The sequence below is a fragment of the Cibotium barometz genome, chromosome 7 (genome assembly GCF_041138505.1).
Source record: "Cibotium barometz isolate CiBa-2024 chromosome 7, ASM4113850v1, whole genome shotgun sequence".
Lineage (NCBI taxonomy): Eukaryota > Viridiplantae > Streptophyta > Polypodiopsida > Cyatheales > Cibotiaceae > Cibotium > Cibotium barometz.
Genome location: NC_141052.1, coordinates 43,373,240 through 43,392,660, shown reverse-complemented (window position 1 = coordinate 43,392,660; position 19,421 = coordinate 43,373,240).

Genomic DNA, 19,421 nt, shown 5'->3' with positions numbered 1-19,421 from the left:
TTACAAGCTAAGACAATAGTTCATTTGTAGAAAGGATTGCACAATAGCATTATCAAAGTAATGTGCTAGAAATTGTAGTCCGCAGCTCACACATAAGATTGGTGTACAGCAGAGGGCAAGCATCTCAAGAAAAATAACCACATCAGTGACATCATTAGCAGTTTAGTAGCACATCAAGCAAAAAGAGAGAGGAGTAAAGCAACCAATGTTTATTTAGACTTGGGAGAATATTCCAAACTTTACAGATTTGGTGTCAATGCTGATCATTGAAGAGAAGAATTTGGGTGAACATCAATAGTCTTCACAAAACAAAAATAGTTCAGAGCAGCATGTCTTCTACACAAGTTCAGTAGAGGACAAGGTAGAGGTCGTGGACATAGCCAAGGTGGTGGCCAAACAGGTAATTAAAACTATGGTCAGCAACAGCAACAACAGTTCCATGAATCACAACAACAACACACAAGTGTAAGAGGCCAGTTTAGAGGCAGGCATTAGTGAAAATCGGAACTCATTTTGGGGCCTTTTAGGGTTTAGGAAAAATAGCCCTCGACCAATCAATGGAGGGCCAACGTAACGTTGGAGGAAATAATAAATAGGAGGAAAAAAGAATAAAAGTCATATTTAGATAGAGAACGGCGGCGAGTTTGCACATTGAATGAAGATATCTTTTTCATTTATTATAATTGATATTGTCATCTTTGGTGCAGGATTTGCAATGCAAAATTTGGTGATTTGGACATCGCCGGCGCATCCGGAGCAGTCCAAAACCACCAAAACGACACCGGAAGCGCTGAAAACGAGCATCCGGAGGCCCGGAAAAGGCCGAAAAGGGTCGGCCAGGAAATTTCACTGGGAAAAGCGATTTGGTGTTAGTCTGGCAGCATTTCATCTCCCACACACAAAACACATGAGTCCCTCAAGTGGTATTTCAATCACATTCCAATTGTTGACGTAGTTCGACAACAACAAGAAGGTCAAAGATTGCATGTTTCAGGTTTGGGTACTTTCCAAGTTGAATGGCACTTGGCAGGAGATTTGAAAACTCTGAAATGTATGTTAGGGTGCAAGCAAGGTGCTATGACTCTCTTTCCATGCATTTATTGCTGCCATAGTAAAGTGTTGACGACCACGAAAGGCAAGGGTGCCAAGGCTAGCAAGTCAAAGGGTGGAAAGGGAAAGGGTGGCAAAGGTGCAGCCAACTCTTTGAAAGATGTCTCCGCTACGCAAACAGTGAGTAAAGCAGTACAACAATGGTTTCAAGGTATCCTTAGTTGTCATCAAAGTGTACCCCCAACTCACGACACAGAAACTCATATTTGAAGGGGATACGGACATCCAAAAGTGACCAAAATGCCAGACTGACACCAAATCGCTTTTCCCAGTGAATGTAAGAAGATTTTCAGCCTCTCACCTTGTGTGTTCTCTATTAGAGTTTTGTGAGTGTGTGTGTGTGTGTGCTTGCAAGAGCTCAAGATCTCTTCCCCCCTGCATCTTTTCATGGTATCAGAGCCTGGTTCGTGCTAAGGGCTGAGCTGCAAGCAAGAGAACCACAGGAAGTGGTACGAGGGTAAGAGCTTCAACTACTCTTCCCTATTTGTGTTGGTGAGACTACACCCTTGTCGGGAGCTCTACGGGAGGCACCGGCAAACGATCTCTCTGATTGAGGAGCTTTCTTTGTGGGAGTAAAGCTATAGGGCAACTATATTGTCCTATCGGACAGAAATTTTTTAGGGCAAAAACGCGTTTCGGGCGCGTCTAGACCTCTGTTTTTTAGAAAGCAGGCGATTTCGAGCATTGCAGGTAAGTCATCGATTCTCTGCAAAACTCTGTTTTAAGAACTGCAGGAAGACAGATTGGCTGTGCAGACATAGTGTGTGCTGCAAAGAGGTCAACAGTTGTCATTGGGTGTATGTATGCATATTGAAGTCACTGGTTGTGACATTTGAGAGTACTACAATACCGCTGTAGAAATATAGCAGTTTGTGCAGGACAAACCAGAGTGCTGTTTCTGGTAAAATTGTGTCTAGCAAGATATCAAATGATGGCATAACCCAGATTATGGCTGAGAAGATTGATAAGAACAACTTCCATGCTTGGAGGTTCAGGTTGACGAATTTCCTGATGGGAAAAGGCTATTGGGACTACATAGAAGGTGAGCATGAAGAGGCACTGGAGATACCGGACATAAATCTGACTGCTGCAGATGTGAAAGAGTTTAAAGACTAGAACCAAGAAGCCAGGAAAGTTATGTATTGGCTCTCCATTAGTATACAGGACACATGATTGGGCACATTCAGGATGCCAAGTCCCCCAAGGAGGAGTGGAACACCTTGGTAAAACTTTATGAAACAAATACCAAGGCACGTAAGATACAGTTGAAGAATGAACTTCATACTGTGGAGAAAAAGAGCATGTCTGTGAATGACTATGGATTGACGATAAAGGGTACTGTGGAATCTCTTGCATCTATTGGTGTGTCAGTAGATAATGATGATAAGGTGGAAGTCTGTTTACGTGGTCTCGAGCCACAATACAAGGCATTCAAGACGTCTATTCAGACTCGAGAAAACATTCCCAACTTTACAGATTTGGTGTCTATGCTGATTATCGAAGAGAAGAGCTTGGGTAAAGACCAACAGTCTTCACAAAACAAAAACAGTTCAGAGCAACAGGCCTTCTACACAAGTTCAGGAAGAGGACGAGGTAGAGGAGGTCATGGACGCGGTCAAGGAGGTGGTCGAACAGGTAATCAGAATTATGGCCAGCAGTAGGAGCAGCAACAACAGTCCCAGAATACACAACAACAACATCAACAACACACAGGTGGAAGAGGCAAATTCAGAGGCAAGGGAGTCAAAGAGGACGTGGAAATTGGCAAAGGCAATATAATGATGCACGTGAATGCTTTTATTGTGGTAACCCTGGACATGTGTAGGCAGAATGTTATAAGAAGTAGGCTGACATGCAAAATGGGAAAGTGCAGCAAAACAACTATGCATCCTCAAGCAGAAATAATGAGGATAATGAAAGGTTGTTTGTTATGTAGCATGTCGTGAATGCCATGTCTAAAAATGTTGAAGTAGCACAAAAAGATGATGTATGGTATGTGGATTCAGGTGCTTCGAACCACATGACAAGTCATTGGGGAGTGGTTCAAGGAGATGAAAAACCTTGAACGACTAGGTTTTATGGAAACAGGGGATGACACTGCTCATCCAATTGCCCATGTTGGAGATGTGCCATTGTCTATGCAGGATGGCAAAGTGAAGTACCTTGCAGATGTACTTCACGTTCCGAACATAACAAAGAATCTGATTTCAGTTGGCCAGATGATTGAGCAGGGTTTGCATGTTCTGATGGTTGTTATGTTGAAGACTTTAAAGACAAGTGTAGGTTGGTTGCAAAAGGCAATAGAGTGGGCAGAATGTTTACGTTGAATGTAGACATGCATGAAATGAGTGTTGCAATGCTTGCAAATGGTTCAGGAATTGTTGCAGACACAGACATTTGGCATAAAAGAATTGGACATGTGAATGTGCAGAGAATGAAGTCTATGCAGACTAAAGGAATTGTGACAGGGCTGCCAAAGTTTAAAGTGGAAGTATGCAAAGAATATGTGAAGCATGCCAATTTGGAAAGCAAACAAAGCATGTATTTCCACGTAACAGATATGTGAGCAGAAATGCACTAGATGTTGTGCATTCAGATGTATGGGGTCCTACGAAGACCATGTCTATGGGAGGCTGCAGGTATTATATATGTGACATTCATTGATGACCACACAAGGAAAGTGTGGGTATATTTCATGAAGGAGAAGAGTGAGGTGTTCACTCACTTTCAGAATTTCAGAGTTTTGGTTGAAAAGCAAACAGGGAAATATGTAAAGTGCCTAAGGTCGGATGGAGGGGGAGAGTACTTCTCTAATGAGTTCTCTGAATTTTTGAAGAAGAATGGTATTCGGAGACAGTTTACATGCAGATATACTCCGTAGCAAAATGGAGTTACTGAGAAAAATAGGCACATTGCTGAGATTGCACGAGCATTGATGGAAGAGAAGAATATACTGCATAGCTATTGGGCTGAGGCTGTTTCTACAGCAGTATACATCATGAACAGGACTCCAACTGCAGCCATACATGATGTAACTCCAGAGGAGAGGCTTACTGGTAGAAAAACTGATTTGTCTCATCTGAAAGTCTTTGGATGCATTGCATATGTGCATGTGCCAGATGAGCTGAGAACTAAGCTGGATCCAAAAGCTGAAAAATGTGTGTTTATTGGATATTCCCTTGAGCAAAAGGGATACAGGTGTTATAACCCTGCTACACGTGAGTTCAGGGTAAGCAGGGATGTTGTCTTTGATGAGATGAGCAGCTGGTATGCTGTTGGAAAAGAAGCTATTGGGGCTGATGTGAGTGGAAGTGTGGTTGCACAGAATGCAGGTCAGCAATCATAGTCTTTAAGAGTCCTCATCTAGTGGGTCTGTTGATAGACCATGGAGTGGCAGGCTGCATCATAATACCAGTCCTGCAAATGTGATCAGTACATCATGTAAAGGAAAAGAGAAAGTGGTTGAGCCCCTTGGTATGCCTGACATTTCTGCAGGGCATTCTCATGTTGATGGAGAGTCTAGTGGCTCAGATATATGAGCCTTGATGAGGAGCTTGGGATCCCAGCTATGAGAACACCTGGTGTAAAGAAAGCTATGGAAGCCATGAATGAAAAGCTTCGAAGATCTGGGAGAGTGAAAAACCTTGTGCAAAGGTTTACCTATGATGGTTATGTGGCACATCACTATGCATATATGGCGAAGGTTGTGCAGGTTGTAGAGCCCACATGCATTGATGAGGCGGTTGGAAATGCGTGTTGGGAGAAAGCTATGGATGAGGAGATGGATGCACTATATGGAAATGAGACTTGGGATTTAGTGCAATTACCTGAAGGCAAGAAACCCATTGGATGCAAGTGGGTGTACAAAGTAAAACATAACAGTGAAATGGAAGCATAAACAGGTACAAGGGTAGATTGGTAGCCAAAGGGTATGCGCAGACATATGGCATTGATCATGAGGAAACTTTCAGCCCAGTTGCCAAGATGGCAACACTGAGAGTTGTGATAGCAGTGGCTACATCAAAGCAATGGTCTTTACATCAAATGGATGTAAAGAATGCATTCTTGCATGGGGATTTGCAAGAAGACGTGTATATGTTGCAGCCACCTGGTTATGAGGATGTGAGTCACCCCGAGCATGTTTATAGGTTGAAGAAGGCCTTGTATGGCTTAAAACAAGCACCAAGAGCATGGTCTGACAAGATTTCTGAATATCTTGTCACTATTGGCTTTCATATAGCCAATGCAGATTTCTCGCTGTATGTGAGACATGGTGATAGAGGGGTTGTGCTTGTTGTCATCTATGTAGATGACTTGATCATTACGGGGGACCATGATGCAGAGATCTTTGATGTAAAGATCTTGCTTAGATAGAAGTTCGAGATGAAGGATCTAGGGGAGCTCAGATATTTCTTGGGCATTGAGGTGATTAGGTCACCACATGGTATTGGATTACTGCAGAGACAGTATGGCTTGGACATGTTGTCCAAGTATGGTATGATAGACTGTAAGCCTATTTCCGTGCCATTGGATCAGAATGGCAAGTTGAGTGCAGATTCAAGAGAGACCTTGGAGGATCCTACTATGTATAAGCACATAGTAGGAAGCTTGATGTACATGACGATCACCAGACCAGATTTGAGCTATGCTGTTGGGTTAGTGAGTCAGTTTATGCAGGTTCCACGAAAATCGTATTTGGATGCATTGAGACGCATACTGAGGTATGTGAGGTCTACTTTGCATTGTGGACTATTCTATGAGACTGGGACAGAGATATGTGTACATGGGTACACAGATGTTGATTGGGCTGGTAGTATCTCAGATAGAAGATCTACTAGTGGCTTCATGTTTTCTTTGGGGAGTATTGCTGTGACTTGGAGTAGCAAGAAGCAGCCTACGGTTGCTCTATCCAGTACAGAGGCCGAGTACAGAGGAGCTACTATGGCAGCATGTGAGGTAGCTTGGTTGAGAAAGCTACTTGCAGATTTGGGTCTATCAGTGGATAGACAAGTTGTTATTTTCTGTGACAACATTAGCAGTATACAGTTGGCCAAGAACCCTGTAAGATTCCTCCCCCACCCCCTTTTTGATGTCTAGTATCTTTCCCTGTAATCAATCCCTCTTCAGAAATATAAAGACCTTGTTTCTATCTGTTTTAGCCTAGAGAGAGAAAAATATTCTAGAGAGAGAATATTCAGATTTTGAATATTTTTGGATAGAAAAATATCTCTTCTAATTCAGATGAGTTCCCCTGAAACAGAAATTCAAAAAGAATTTTCCAATGTGCAATTGGAATTAATTGAAAATAGCTATAAAGAACCTTAGCCTAAGGGTCTAGATTTTCAGAAATCTTTAGACTATGGTCCAATTAAGGTTCCTATGGACCAATAGCATCAATCCATGTGTAGGGAGGAGATAAATCCAACTTGTAAAAAGAAAATACCCAAAAATGAGTAAATGCTCACATGAGGTGAAGAGTTGAAAATGTACAAGGTTTATTAGTAAAAAAATTATGAGCAATATTAAAAGTATGACATATGTAAGGAAGAGGAGTTCTTTAAAGGAGGTGCATATTTCACATAAGATGAAGAGTTGAAAATGTACAAGGTTTATTAATAAAAAAATTATGAGCAATATTAAAAGTATGACATATGTAAGGAAGGGGAGTTCTTTAAAGGAGGTGCATATTTCACATAAGATGAAGAGTTGAAAATGTACAAGGTTTATTAGTAAAAAACTATGAGCAATATTAAAAATATGACATATGTAAGGAAGGGGAGTTCTTTAAAGGAGGTGCATACTTCACATGCTTGAATGAGTTTTAAACTCATAAAAATTGAGATATTTCATCTCTCCTCTCTCCTCATTCAAGTCTAGTTCCAAAAAGTTAGCTTAACTGAAATAAAAATGGTCAAATATTGACCAAACTGATTTAGAAAATTCTAGAATCAGTTTGTTTGGTTAGGAGCTCAATTTTTCCTATAAATAGAAGCCTCACCCTTGTTGAAAAATATATAGTGTTTATGCATCGTTACTCTACTCCACCTAAGCCAAGAACTGTGAATTCATTTAATAATTCACTAGTTTTTGGAGTTTCCCTCTTTCTTCAATCCCCATTAGTGGCTCCATCAACATACTTAACCAATTGATTGGTTGGGGGCCTCTACCGTGAACAAAGAATCAAGCAAGTTGTAAGGTAATTAGTGAATATTGATCTTTCTATAATTTCTCAATGTTTCTCTCTTCTCAACCCCTCTCAAGCTTGAGAAGTTTAATTGGTATGGTTTTTTTTAATGCTATTGAAGTTTGAATAGTAGTGAAGAGTTACATAATGCTATTGAAGTTAATTTTCATTTATGTTTAAATTCTAATGATTCTTATGTAAATTCTCTCTCTCACTCAAGAAATGGTCATACTCATGACCCATTCTCAATCCAAAAGAAGCTTTTCATAAAGCTTTTCCTTAATCCAAGATTAAGCTATGCTTGAGGCCAAATTGGTTTTTTTTTTTTTCTATGCTTTTAGTTTATGTATATTGATGATTCAATCCATTATGGATTAAGGATCCAATTAGAGAATCATTTTAATTATTTCCTTAATGATAAGCTTTATCCCTTAGAAAAATTGAGATTTATCAGTCATAGCAGCGGAGCTATGGCAAAATTTTTATAAAAATTATGCATAAAAAATTTTCATTCAAAGCATAAAAAGAGGACTTCCTACCATATTCTAGGAATCATCATCCTAGATTAATTGAAAGAATTTCATTATAATCATGGAGAAATTGAATTTTAATATTATGCATAAGGATAAATTTTTATATCAAAAGTGTTATTTTTACCATTTTTATTTTCATGCATAGAAGTATGCATAATGGATAAATTTTTATATCAAAAGTGTTACTTTTATCATTTTTATTTCATACATAAAAGTATGCATAAAAGAAAATTTTTATATCAAAAGTGTTACTTTTATCATTTTTAATTTTCATGCATAGAAGTATGCATAAAGGAAAATTTTTATATCAAAAGTGTTACTTTTATCATTTTTAATTTTCATGCATAGAAGTATGCATAAAGGAAAAATTTTTATATCAAAAGTGTTACTTTTATCATATTGGATTTCATGCATATAGGTATGCATAAAAGATATTCTTTTTATACTAAAAGTATGATTTTCCTCATAAATGGATTTTATGCTTAACTTAGATGCATAAGAGAAATTCTTTTATTCTAAAAGTATAATTCCCTACCAAATTGAAATCATGCATAAGAAGATGCATAAAAGATTGATTTTAATTTCGAAAGTGTTAGTCTCCTTAAATGGAATTTATGTATAAATAAATGTGTAGAGAAATCTTATATCAAATAAAAGAATTCTCTTTTTTTTTTAAAAAAAAGATATGAAATGTGATAAGATGTGATAAGAGGTGTATGAGATGTGATAAGAATTGATAAATGCGTATGGAAAGTGATAGGATGTGATAAGAGGTGTGATAAGAGGTGATAAGATGCTTATGAAATAAGTTAGGATGTGATAAGATGAATTAAGATGTGTATGGGGGGATGAGGTAAGAAGTGTATGTGATAGAATAAGATGTATATGGGTTGTGATAGGGCGAGAATGGATGTGATGTAAAAGATTAGATGTGAAGGTATATGGGGTTATATAAATGGGAATGTGAAAATGGATGTATGTATGTGGATGTGTGGATATGGAGATGGAAGTGTGGATGTATGAACATGAAAATGGATATATGCATGAAGATGTATATGCATAGATGTAAATGTGGATGTAGATGTGGATGTATAGATGTGAATGGATGTGGATGTATAGATGTGAATGGAAATGTGGATGTGGATGTATGTGAATGTGAATGTAGATGTGGATGTATGTGAATGTGAATGTAGATGTGAATGTGGAATGTGGATGTATAGATGTGGATGTATGGGAATGTGGATGTGGATGTATGGGAATGTGAATGTAGATGTGGATGTATAGATGTGAATGTGGATGTGGATGTATATGAATGTGGATATGGGATGTGGATGTATAAATGAGGATGTGAAAATGGAGGTAAGCATGTAGATGTGGATGCATGTATGTGAATGTGAATGTAGATGTGAATGTGGAATGTGGATGTATAGATGTGGATGTATGGGAATGTGGATGTGGATGTATGTGAATGTGAATGTAGATGTGGATGTATAGATGTGAATGTGGAATGTGGATGTGGATGTATGTATGTATGTGGATGTAGATGTGGATGTATGGATGTGTATGTATGAATGTGGATATGGGATGTGGATGTATAAATGAGGATGTGAAAATGGAGGTAAGCATGTAGATGTGGATGCATGGATGTGAATGTGGATGTGGATGTGGATGTGGATATGGATGTGTATGTATGAATGTGGATATGGGATGTGGATGTATAAATGAGGATGTGAAAATGGAGATAAGCATGTAGAGGTGGATGTATGGATGTGAATGTGGATGTGGATGTGGATGTATGGATGTGGATATGGATGTGAATATATGATATGTGATGTGAAGGAATCTGAAGTGAAGAGATGGAAAAGGAGGTGATTGGATGAGTACACATATACATGGAATGTGGAATAAGTAATGTGGATTAATGAGGGATAATGTGGAAAAATGAGAGTTAATATAGAAACTGTATTTGTAAACTGTTTGTAAATGGCTGTTTTATGTCAAGAATGCTGGGGAAGCATTTTGACCGTCTTGTGATTAAGGTCGTGGAGACCTAACTGATAAAGTTGCAACTGCTGATGGAGAGTCAATGGAGGACGTCTCGCGTAGCAAGGTCGACCGAGGTCTTGACCAGCCTCGGTTCGATTAAAATGGTGAGCTTCCGGTACGGTGGATGAGGGACCAAGGAAGCGGCCTATGAGTGAAGCGCTAGGTCACCTGCGAAGGATCCTAGAGGGTGCTGACCATACGGTGCTCGGGCTCTGGGTCGCCTAGGATACCCACGCGTGCGTCGAGGAAGATATTGGAACAAGGAGTAAGAGTTGTTTTGTGAAACTGGGCATGGATCTGGTTGACTGACCTTGCTGGTCCTCAACGGATGAGTCCATGGCTCTTTTATATGGATCTGTTGGTTGATCTTGCTGATCTTCAACGAGAGTCCATCTTGATAAGTGATTATATTACCGAGTATTATGGGCTAGGAACTATGGAAACGGCCTCTGTGTGGACAGGTGGTGAGCGTTCTAGTTGCCAATGATGCCATAGATACTCTGATGAAGGAATGATGGGAAATTATGAATCAACTGGATAAATTGGGAGATTGTGATCAGTGGTACTATGGTTTCATTAAAGGATTGTTTTAAAGTTAGCTGATGCTAAGAAAAAGGCAATTTTCATATTGGGTGTGTAAGTGGTGTGGCTAGTTTTATGTTTGCATGAAATTCCGGCTAGGGGGCCTTGGAACTCTTTTCCTTGGTACCCGGGACAAAACCTAACCAAATTCCAAATTGGATCCCATCACTACAGTGGTTGGGCGGTTGGCTAACCCATGGGATCGGATGGGGTTAGGCTGGACTGATGGATCCGTAAACCGAGACTCAATTTCTGTTATTACGATAGATGAAGTAAGTCCCGGATAGTAATTGTTCTATGGATAAGAATCAACGGCTGTGCCTCTTGATGGGGAAAAAAGCATTGATCCCAATGATCCAAGTGCAAGTTTCTTCCTTGATCCGACCGAGTATCTTTATAGGTGCAGTTGGATCAGCGTGATCAGTAATGATCTTGACTACGTTAGAGTAAAAAATTATCCTGGTGGAATCGCCCGTGCTTTCCGGGTAAGGGAAGTTTTTTCCGGGTTCGGTTTTGGAAAAACCGACGGATTAGTCTCTTGTCCGGATATCCGTGGACGAGGCCCCGAATGTGGGACCCCTGTCCCGTGCGAGAAGTGCTACTTCCGCTGCTAGTACCCGAATCCGTTGCTCGGTGGGAACAGGGGGATCTCACAAACCCAGTTTTTCATGCTCGCACAAAGCATATAGAGGTCCACTAGCACTTCGTCAGAGAGAAGGTCTTGGCAGGAGAACTTGACCTTGTTTATGTCAGCACAGAGGATCGGGTAGCTAACATCTTCACCAAAGCATTGGGTACAGAGAAGCTCCACAGATTCAGGGCTTCGCTTGGTGTACATGAGATGGAGTTGAGCTCGAGGGGGAGTGGAGATATCGAGCTCATCTAGTGAGGTGGTGGACACTGATGACCCGCCTAGGGGATAGGCCCCACACTTACACCACTGGCATGGTTGGTGAGATCATGGGTGATATGCGGCCAGTGGGATGACAGGCTGTGTGTGACAGCTGTCAGGCATTTTTCTGAGAGGTATTTTGGGCTTGTGTACATACGTGTGCATGGCAGTTGTGAAGGTTTTGCTTTTGAGGGCGTCGCCAGGTGTACAGGTGGAATGGTTTGGTGTTGAGCTTGTTACCGGCCTGTCTGGAGTAAGGTTCACTAGAGGTGAGATCAGCTGCTTGGTAGCCTGAATTTGTGTGCGCATCCAAGTATGAGTGGCATTGGAAAGTTGCAATTGAGAAGTATGTGGAGCATGGGCAATTAAAGATGATGTGGCCAATGTGCCTTGACATGGTGTGAAAAGAAGCATAATTGTGTAGCCATCTCTTAGGCCTTAGAGAAGAAATAAAAAATATAATAAACATGGCCAACCTATAAAATAGCCACTTGGCTATTTGCATTACAAGCCAGCGTAGCTACCAGCAAAGCAATCCAGAAGCTGGCGAGGAGAGAAAAGACTGAGTGGTGGTCGTGCAAAGTTGGGGGTCTCGTTGAGCGTGTAGGCGCAAGGCGCTCTGGCAAAGGATGATCGTCAGCGGGAGAGAGAGTGAAGCCAGGCGAAGACAGTCGGGTTGGCAAGGGACTGTGGGGAGCCGCCTGGGTCGTGAAGGCTGGTGAGTCTGCGGGTGTAAAGAGTGGCGGAGCAGTGGCCTTGTTCGCGAAAGACACCTTTACAGTGACCAGAGAACTGTGTGCGACCGCCTGTGTGAAGCAAACGGGCTGGAGAGTTGGGGGCGGGTGTGGCCGCCCTGGGTACAGGAATTCTCTCAGGTGAGCATGCAGGCACAAGTGGGTGATGCGCAGTTGCAGATACAAGGAGAGCCAGCAGAGAGCAGTGCATGAGAGTTAGTGGGAGCGCCTGGTTAGCGTAGCTGCTGGAAGCAAAGTAGAGAGAGCTGCCTTGGTACGGTTGCAGATAAGGGTGATGGTAAGGTTTTGCTTGGGCTGGTTGGCGACTGGGGAGGCGCCCTGGTCATAGAGAGAAGAAGGCAAAGGTACAAGGGCTATGCAGCGCAGCTGCTGACAGAGACAAGTAGAGAGGACGGGTAGCTTTTGAAAATTCTGAAGACGGCTAGCGTCAAAGGTGGTCTGCAGGCACAGAGAGCTACAAGAGGTGTGAAGAGGCGCAGGCTGGGAACTGTGTGTGAGTGCAAGACAGAGGGAGCTGCCCTTGTGAAGGTGGTGGTAGAGGCTACTCGCTGCAACGAGAAGGCATGGCGGTCGACAGGCTGAGGGTTCCCGCCTTGTACGTGAAGGGCTGGAGGGTGAATGTTACTGCAGGAAGGCAGTACAGGTGTAGTAGCCGCCTTGGTGTGGAGGCTGGTCATTAGTGACAGAGACGGGCTGTCTGTGCAAGCTGGTAGAGGCCGCCAAGGAGATGCTTTTGACTGTTGCTGAACAGAGGCAGGGGAGGCTTCTCCAGCAGAGCAGCTGCAAGCGCAAGTAGCGGCCTTGCAGACAGCAGGTGGGCGCAGCACGCAAGCACTGAGGCGAAGGGTGGTCGCCCAGGAAGCTGAAGTGGTGACGAGCTGGAACGGGTAGCTACTGGGTGCATGCAGAGAAGGCCCCCGTGTGATAAGGGTTGAGGACTCTCGGTGGAGTACGCAGGCGCAAGGATAAAGCTGCAGCGGCGGCTGGGAGAGGCCACAGGTTCGAAAAGGCTGGAGCGCAACCGTATGTGCAGGCGCCTTGGTGAGCGCAGCTGGTAGTCGAAGTGAAGAGCTGCAGGCTGGTGGCTGGCACGTAAAAAGGCAGTGCAGCTGCTGGCTGCAGGTGATGGCATCAAAGGAGACGGGTAGCTTTTAAAAATTGAGAGGTCGAGGTAAGGTGCTGCAGTGGGTAACGCAGAAGGCGCCAAAGGGTGAGCTAGAGGTCCTGGTCGAAGGCTGGGCGGACTGAGGTGGTGTGGCCTTGGTTCGGTCAGTCGAAGTGGACGCTGATTATGGACTGGTGATACAAAGGGTGCAGCTGGATGTGCAGTTGCAGGTGAAGCTGACAGTGGACAGCAGAGAGCGGGTGCCGAGTGAAGCAGAGAGAGATGAGGTGTTGCTGCTGAGCTGGTGAGGCCGGTAGCATTGCAGAGGAAGAGAGGAAGTGGCTGGCAGAGGATCAGCACAGAGAGAGAGAGAGAGGTGTGTTTGGGTAGTAGCTGCTCTGCTACTGACAACACATGCAAAAGTGATGGGCTGCAGAGAGTAGAGGGTTAGCTGGTGTGGGCGCCCTCTGAAGAGAGAGAGTGGCCGGGTTCATTCTGGTGTGATTGGTACAGCACGTAGGCGAGAGGTTCGCGGTGATTGGGGATGTGGTGTATCCTCTCAGCAATGAGACAGGTCTGAGTTAGTGTTTGTAAGTTGTGTGAGTAAGGCTTCTGTGTCGAGAGAAGCTTGTATACAGTGTTTTCTAGAAATATATTGCTGGGTGTTTGCTTCTGTCTATGGTGCCCCTGTTTTGTGCTATTTGTCTGGCGTGGGTTGGGTGGTGAAGTGTGAGAAGTGTCCCAGCCGGTGTGGCTGGTGGTGTCCCTGTTTCTGTTGTTGTTTCCAAGTTTGGGAGGTGAAGGGCTATAGAGGCAGTGGTCTTTCTTTTTTTCATCTCACATCCTTCTGGTGCCCCCACTGAGGATAGCTCTGGCGTTGTTCTTTGCCTAGAAGGGCGTGTGTTTCACTGAGGAGAGCTCAGGGATTGTACAGGTTGTCATGATGTGGTCTTATCCGGAGTTTCATGGCAGGAAGGGTGAAGATGTGTGTGACTTTTTGGAGCAGATGGAGTTGGCATGCATTAGCAATCATGTGACAGATGAAGAGCAGGTTCTGAAGCTGGTTAAGATTTTCTTGAAGGGAGATGCCCGAAGCTGGTTGAAGGATTTTGAAGCATAGGATGCTGGTGTTTTGACCTTAGACAAGTTGAAAGAAGGTCTTTTGGAGCGTTTTCAGCAATTGGAGGATTCTAGTGTGCTTTGGCAGGAGTTGAGCATCTTGAAGCAGGTACATGGGCAATCACTGGATGATTTTGTGCAGGTATTTACATGTTTGTGCAGTAAGTGGTGTATAACATTGAAGCAAGAAGTTCCTCCTATGTTTTTGAAGAAGAGCTTGTTTATTGATGGTTTGCTACCCCATTTAATCCCAAGTCATTTAATGATGCAATTAGGGTTGCTATGGAAAAGGAAGGCAAGATTTTGAATCAGATGGAGATGGGAATTTATCCGTACGAAGGTGTTGTGTCTGCAAGGAATATGCAGGTAAATTTGGTTGAGGTGGATAAGAGTTCTATGCAAAGTTTGGTTAGACAGAAACCTCAAAGGCCGATACAGGTGCAGAGGGGGATGTTCTATATGCCTTCTGATTTTTTTCCAAAAACCAACCAGGTGAAGGAGCAAAAGCAAGATGAGGAGTTGCCAGTGGATTCTTCTTTGGATTTGGACGTCGTGGCTGTACATGACAAGGATCTGGATGACATGCATGCACAGGGAAGTAAAGAGGATGATGCCTTGGGATTGGCTGATGATAAGAAGGAAAAGGAGTTGGATACATGATGCCTTGAAGATGATTTTTTGCCAGATTCTACAAGGGAGGAGGATGGGGTAGAGACTTGTGATGAAGTGAAGATGGTTTGTGATGCGGATGTGGAGAGTATGGAGGAAGATCCTATTATTCTGAATTTTCTTGGACAGCTTGATGGTGGTATGGTACCTGTGATGATGAATGGTATGGATGTTTTTCCATCTGATGCATTAGTAGGTGTTGGGAGTCTTTGGATGATGATACCAGGGGGGTTGGCAACACTCAAGAAGGTATGCATGTTGATTTGGCTGATGAAGAGCATTGTGACGTGAGTATTGTGCTTGAGGATGATATATGGGAAGTTGCTAGCCTGGATGAACAGGAGCCAGAGAGGATAGAGATGGATGTAAATATGGTCGAGAGTGTAACTAAGGCTTCTATGCATATTGCTGAGATGCTAAACGCAAAGTCCATGGAGGACAAGGGTTCTGAACCAGCTGAGCTGTATGGTTGTGAAGAAATGCCTGGAGTACAAGAGCTGGAAGTGCTTGTGGACACTGCTGTTGGAAAGGATGTGGATTTTTGTGTGCAGAAAGGTCAAGATGCTGGAACCTGGCCTTCACTGGTGTTAATGGATTGGATGCTAAATGCTGCAATGCCACAGGTTTTGAAGACGAGGAGGTTTGTTGTGAATGAAGTGGACGTGGATGATTTTCTGATGTATATGGTTGATGTTTGGTATGCAATGATGCAGCCATGGTGTTTCAAAGATGTTGGTGGTGGGGAATGGGATGGTGACTTGGAGCTGTTTCCTTTTGATCCTGGTGGATAGCTATTGGACTTTATCTTTTGCTGCTGAGCATGAATGCTCTAGCAGATGGGGGGGTTGGCAAAGTATGTCAGGCATTTTTCTGAGAGGTATTTTGGGCTTGTGTACATACGTGTGCGTGGCAGTTGTGAAGGTTTTGCTTTTGAGGGCGTCACCAGGTGTACAGGTGGAATGCTTTGGTGTTGAGCTTGTTACCAGCCTGTCTGGAGTAAGGTTCACTGGAGGTGAGATCAGCTGCTTGGTAGCCTGAATTTGTGTGCGCGGGCATTGGAAAGTTGCAATTGAGAAGTATGTGGAGCATGGGCAATTAAAGATGATGTGGCCAATGTGCCTTGACATGGTGTGAAAAGAAGCATAATTGTGTAGCCATCTCTTAGGCCTTAGAGAAGAAATAAAAAAATATAATAAACGTGGCCAACCTATAAAATAGCCACTTGGCTGTTTGCATTACAAGCCAGCGTAGCTGCCAGCGAAGCAATCCAGAAGCTGGCGAGGAGAGAAAAGACTGAGTGGCGGTCGTGCAGAGTTGGGGGTCTCGTTGAGCGTGTAGGCGCAAGGCGCTGTGGCAAAGGATGATCGTCAGCGGGAGAGAGAGTGAAGCCAGGCGAAGACAGTCGGGTTGGCAAGGGACTGTGGGGAGCCGCCTGGGTCATGAAGGCTGGTGAGTCTGCGGGTGTAAAGAGTGGCGGAGCAGTGGCCTTGTTCGCGAAAGACGCCTTTACAGTGATTGTGCAGCGACCAGAGAACTGTGTGCGATCGCCTGTGTGAAGCAAACGGGCTGGAGAGTTGGGGGCGGGTGTGGCCGCCTCGGGTACAGGAATGCTCTCGGGTGAGCATGCAGGCGCAAGTGGGTGATGCATAGTTGTTGCAGATACAAGGAGAGCCAGTAGAGAGCAGTGCATGAGAGTTAGTGGGAGCGCCTGGTTAGCGTAGCTGCTGGAAGCAGAGTAGAGAGAGCTGCCTTGGTACGGTTGCAGATAAGGGTGATGGTAAGGTTTTTGCTTGGGCTGGTTGGCGACTGGGGAGGCACCCTGGTCATAGAGAGAAGAAGGCGAAGGTACAAGGGCTATGAAGCGCAGCTGCTGACAGAGACAAGTAGAGAGGACGGGCAGCTTTTGAAAATTCTGAAGACGGCTGGCGTCAAAGGTGGTCTGTAGGCACAGAGAGCTACAAGAGGTGTGAAGAGGCGCAGGCTGGGAACTGTGTGTGAGTGCAGAACAGAGGGAGCTGCCCTTGTGAAGGTGGTGGTAGAGGCTGCTGGCTGCCAACAAGAAGGCATGGTGGTTGACAGGCTGAGGGTTCCCGCCTTGTACGTGAAGGGCTGGAGGGTGAATGTTGCTGCAGGAAGGTAGTACAGGTGTAGTAGTCGCCTTGGTGTGGAGGCTGGTTATTAGTGACAGAGACGGGCTGTCTGTACAAGCTGGTAGAGGCCGCCAAGGAGATGCTTTTGACTATTACTGAACAGAGGCGAGGGAGGCTTCTCCAGCAGAGCAGCTGCAAGCGCAAGTAGCGGCCTTGCAGAGAGCAGGTGGGCGCAACACGCAAGCACTGAGGCGAAGGGTGGTCGCCCAGAAAGCTGAAGTGGTGACGAGCTGGAGCGGGTAGCTGTGGGTGCGTGCAGAGAAGGCCCCCGTGTGATAAGGGTCGAGGGCTCTCGGTGGAGTACGCAGGCGCAAGGATAAAGCTGCAGTGGCGGCTGGGAGAGGCCAGAGGTTCGAAAAGGCTGGAGCGCAGCCGTATGTGCAAGCGCCTTGGTGAGCGCAGCTGGTAGTCGAAGTGAAGAGCTGCAGGTTGGTGGCTGGCACGTAAAAAGGCAGTGCAGTTGCTGTGCAGGTGATGGCATCAAAGGAGACGGGTAGCGTTTAAAAATTGAGAGGTTGAGGTAAGGTGCTGCAGTGGGTAACGCAGAAGGCGCCAAAGGGTGAGCTGGAGGTGCTAGTCGAAGGCTGGAGCGTGGGATGGACTGAGGTGGTGTGGCCTTGGTTCGGTCAGTCAGAGTGGACGCTGATTATGGGCTGGTGATATAGAGGGTGCAGCTGGATGTGCAGTTGCAGGTGAAGCTGACAGTGGACAGCAGAGCGGGTGCCGAGTGAAGCAGAGAGAGATGAGGTGTTGCTGCTGAGCTAGTGGGGCCGGTAGCATTGCAGAGGAAGAGAGGAAGTGGCTGGCAGAGGATCAGCACAGAGAGAGAGAGAGAGAGGTGTGTTTGGGTAGCTGCTGCTCTACTGACGACACATGCAGAAGTGATGGGCTGCAGAGAGTAGAGGGTTAGTTGGTGTGGGCGCCCTCTAAAGAGAGAGAGTGGCCGGGTTCATTCTGGTGTGATTGGTATAGCACGCAGGCGAGAGGTTCGCGGTGATTGGGGATGTGGTGTATCCTCGGCAATGACAGGTCTGAGTCAATGTTTGTAAGTTGTGTGAGTAAGGCTTCTGTGTCGGGAGAAGCTTGTATACAGTGTTTTCTGAAAATATATTGCTGGGTGTTTGCTTCTGTCTATGGTACCCCTGTTTTGTGCTGTTTGTCTGGCGTGGGTTGGGTGGTGAAGTGTGAGAAGTGTCCCAGCCGGTGGCTGGTGGTGTCCCTGTTTCTGTTGTTGTTTCCAAGTTTGGGAGGTGAAGGGCTATAGAGGCAGTGGTCTTTCTTTCTTTTTTTCACCTCACAACACCCATTCTAGAGACTGGCATAGTTATAGCGCCAGCTCATTTAGTTGGGTTCACACTATAGAGAACCCTCGTATGTATTGGTTGAGTACCTTTCTTATTATTTGTACTCTTATCTTGTATATGGTGTGTTGAGTGTTGAGTGAAGAAGAAGAAGATTTCCGCCTCTCACCTTGTGTGTTGTTGTTATTGTTGTGTATTCTAGGACTGTTGTTGCTGCTGCTGCTGGCCATAATTCTGATTACCTGTTCGGCCACCTCCTTGACCGCGTCCACAGCCCCCTCTACCTCATCCTCTTCCTGAACTTGTGTAGAAGGCCTGTTGCTCTGAACTGTTTTTGTTTTGTGAAGACTGTTGATCTTCACCCAAGCTCTTCTCTTCTATAATCAGCATAGACACCAAATCTCAAGCTCTCTTCCCCCCTACATCTTTTCATATGCAGGATGGTAAGGTGAAGTACCTTACAGATGTACATGTTCCAAACATTACAAAGAATCTGGTTTTTGTTGGCCAGATGATTGAGCAGGGTTTGCAGGTGTGATTTAACCCTGATGGTTGTTATGTAGAAGACTTTAAAGATAAGTGCAGATTGGTTGCAAAAGGGAATAGAGTGGGCAGAATGTTTACACTGGATGTAAATATGCCTAAAGTGAGTACTGCAATGTTTGTAAATGGTTTAGGAGTTATTGCAGATATAGACATTTGGCATAAGAGAATTGGTCATGTAAATGTGCAAAGAATGAAGTCTATGTAGACTAAAGAAATTGTGACAGGGATACCTAAGTTTAAGGTTGAAGGTATGCAAAAAGTATGTGAAGCATGCCAATTTGGAAAGCAAACAAAGCATGTATTTACACATGACACAAATGTGAGCAGGAATGTACTAGATGTTGTGCATTCAGATGTATGGGGTCCTACAAAGACTATCTCTATAAGTGGTTGCAGGTACTATGTAACATTCATTGATGACCACACGAG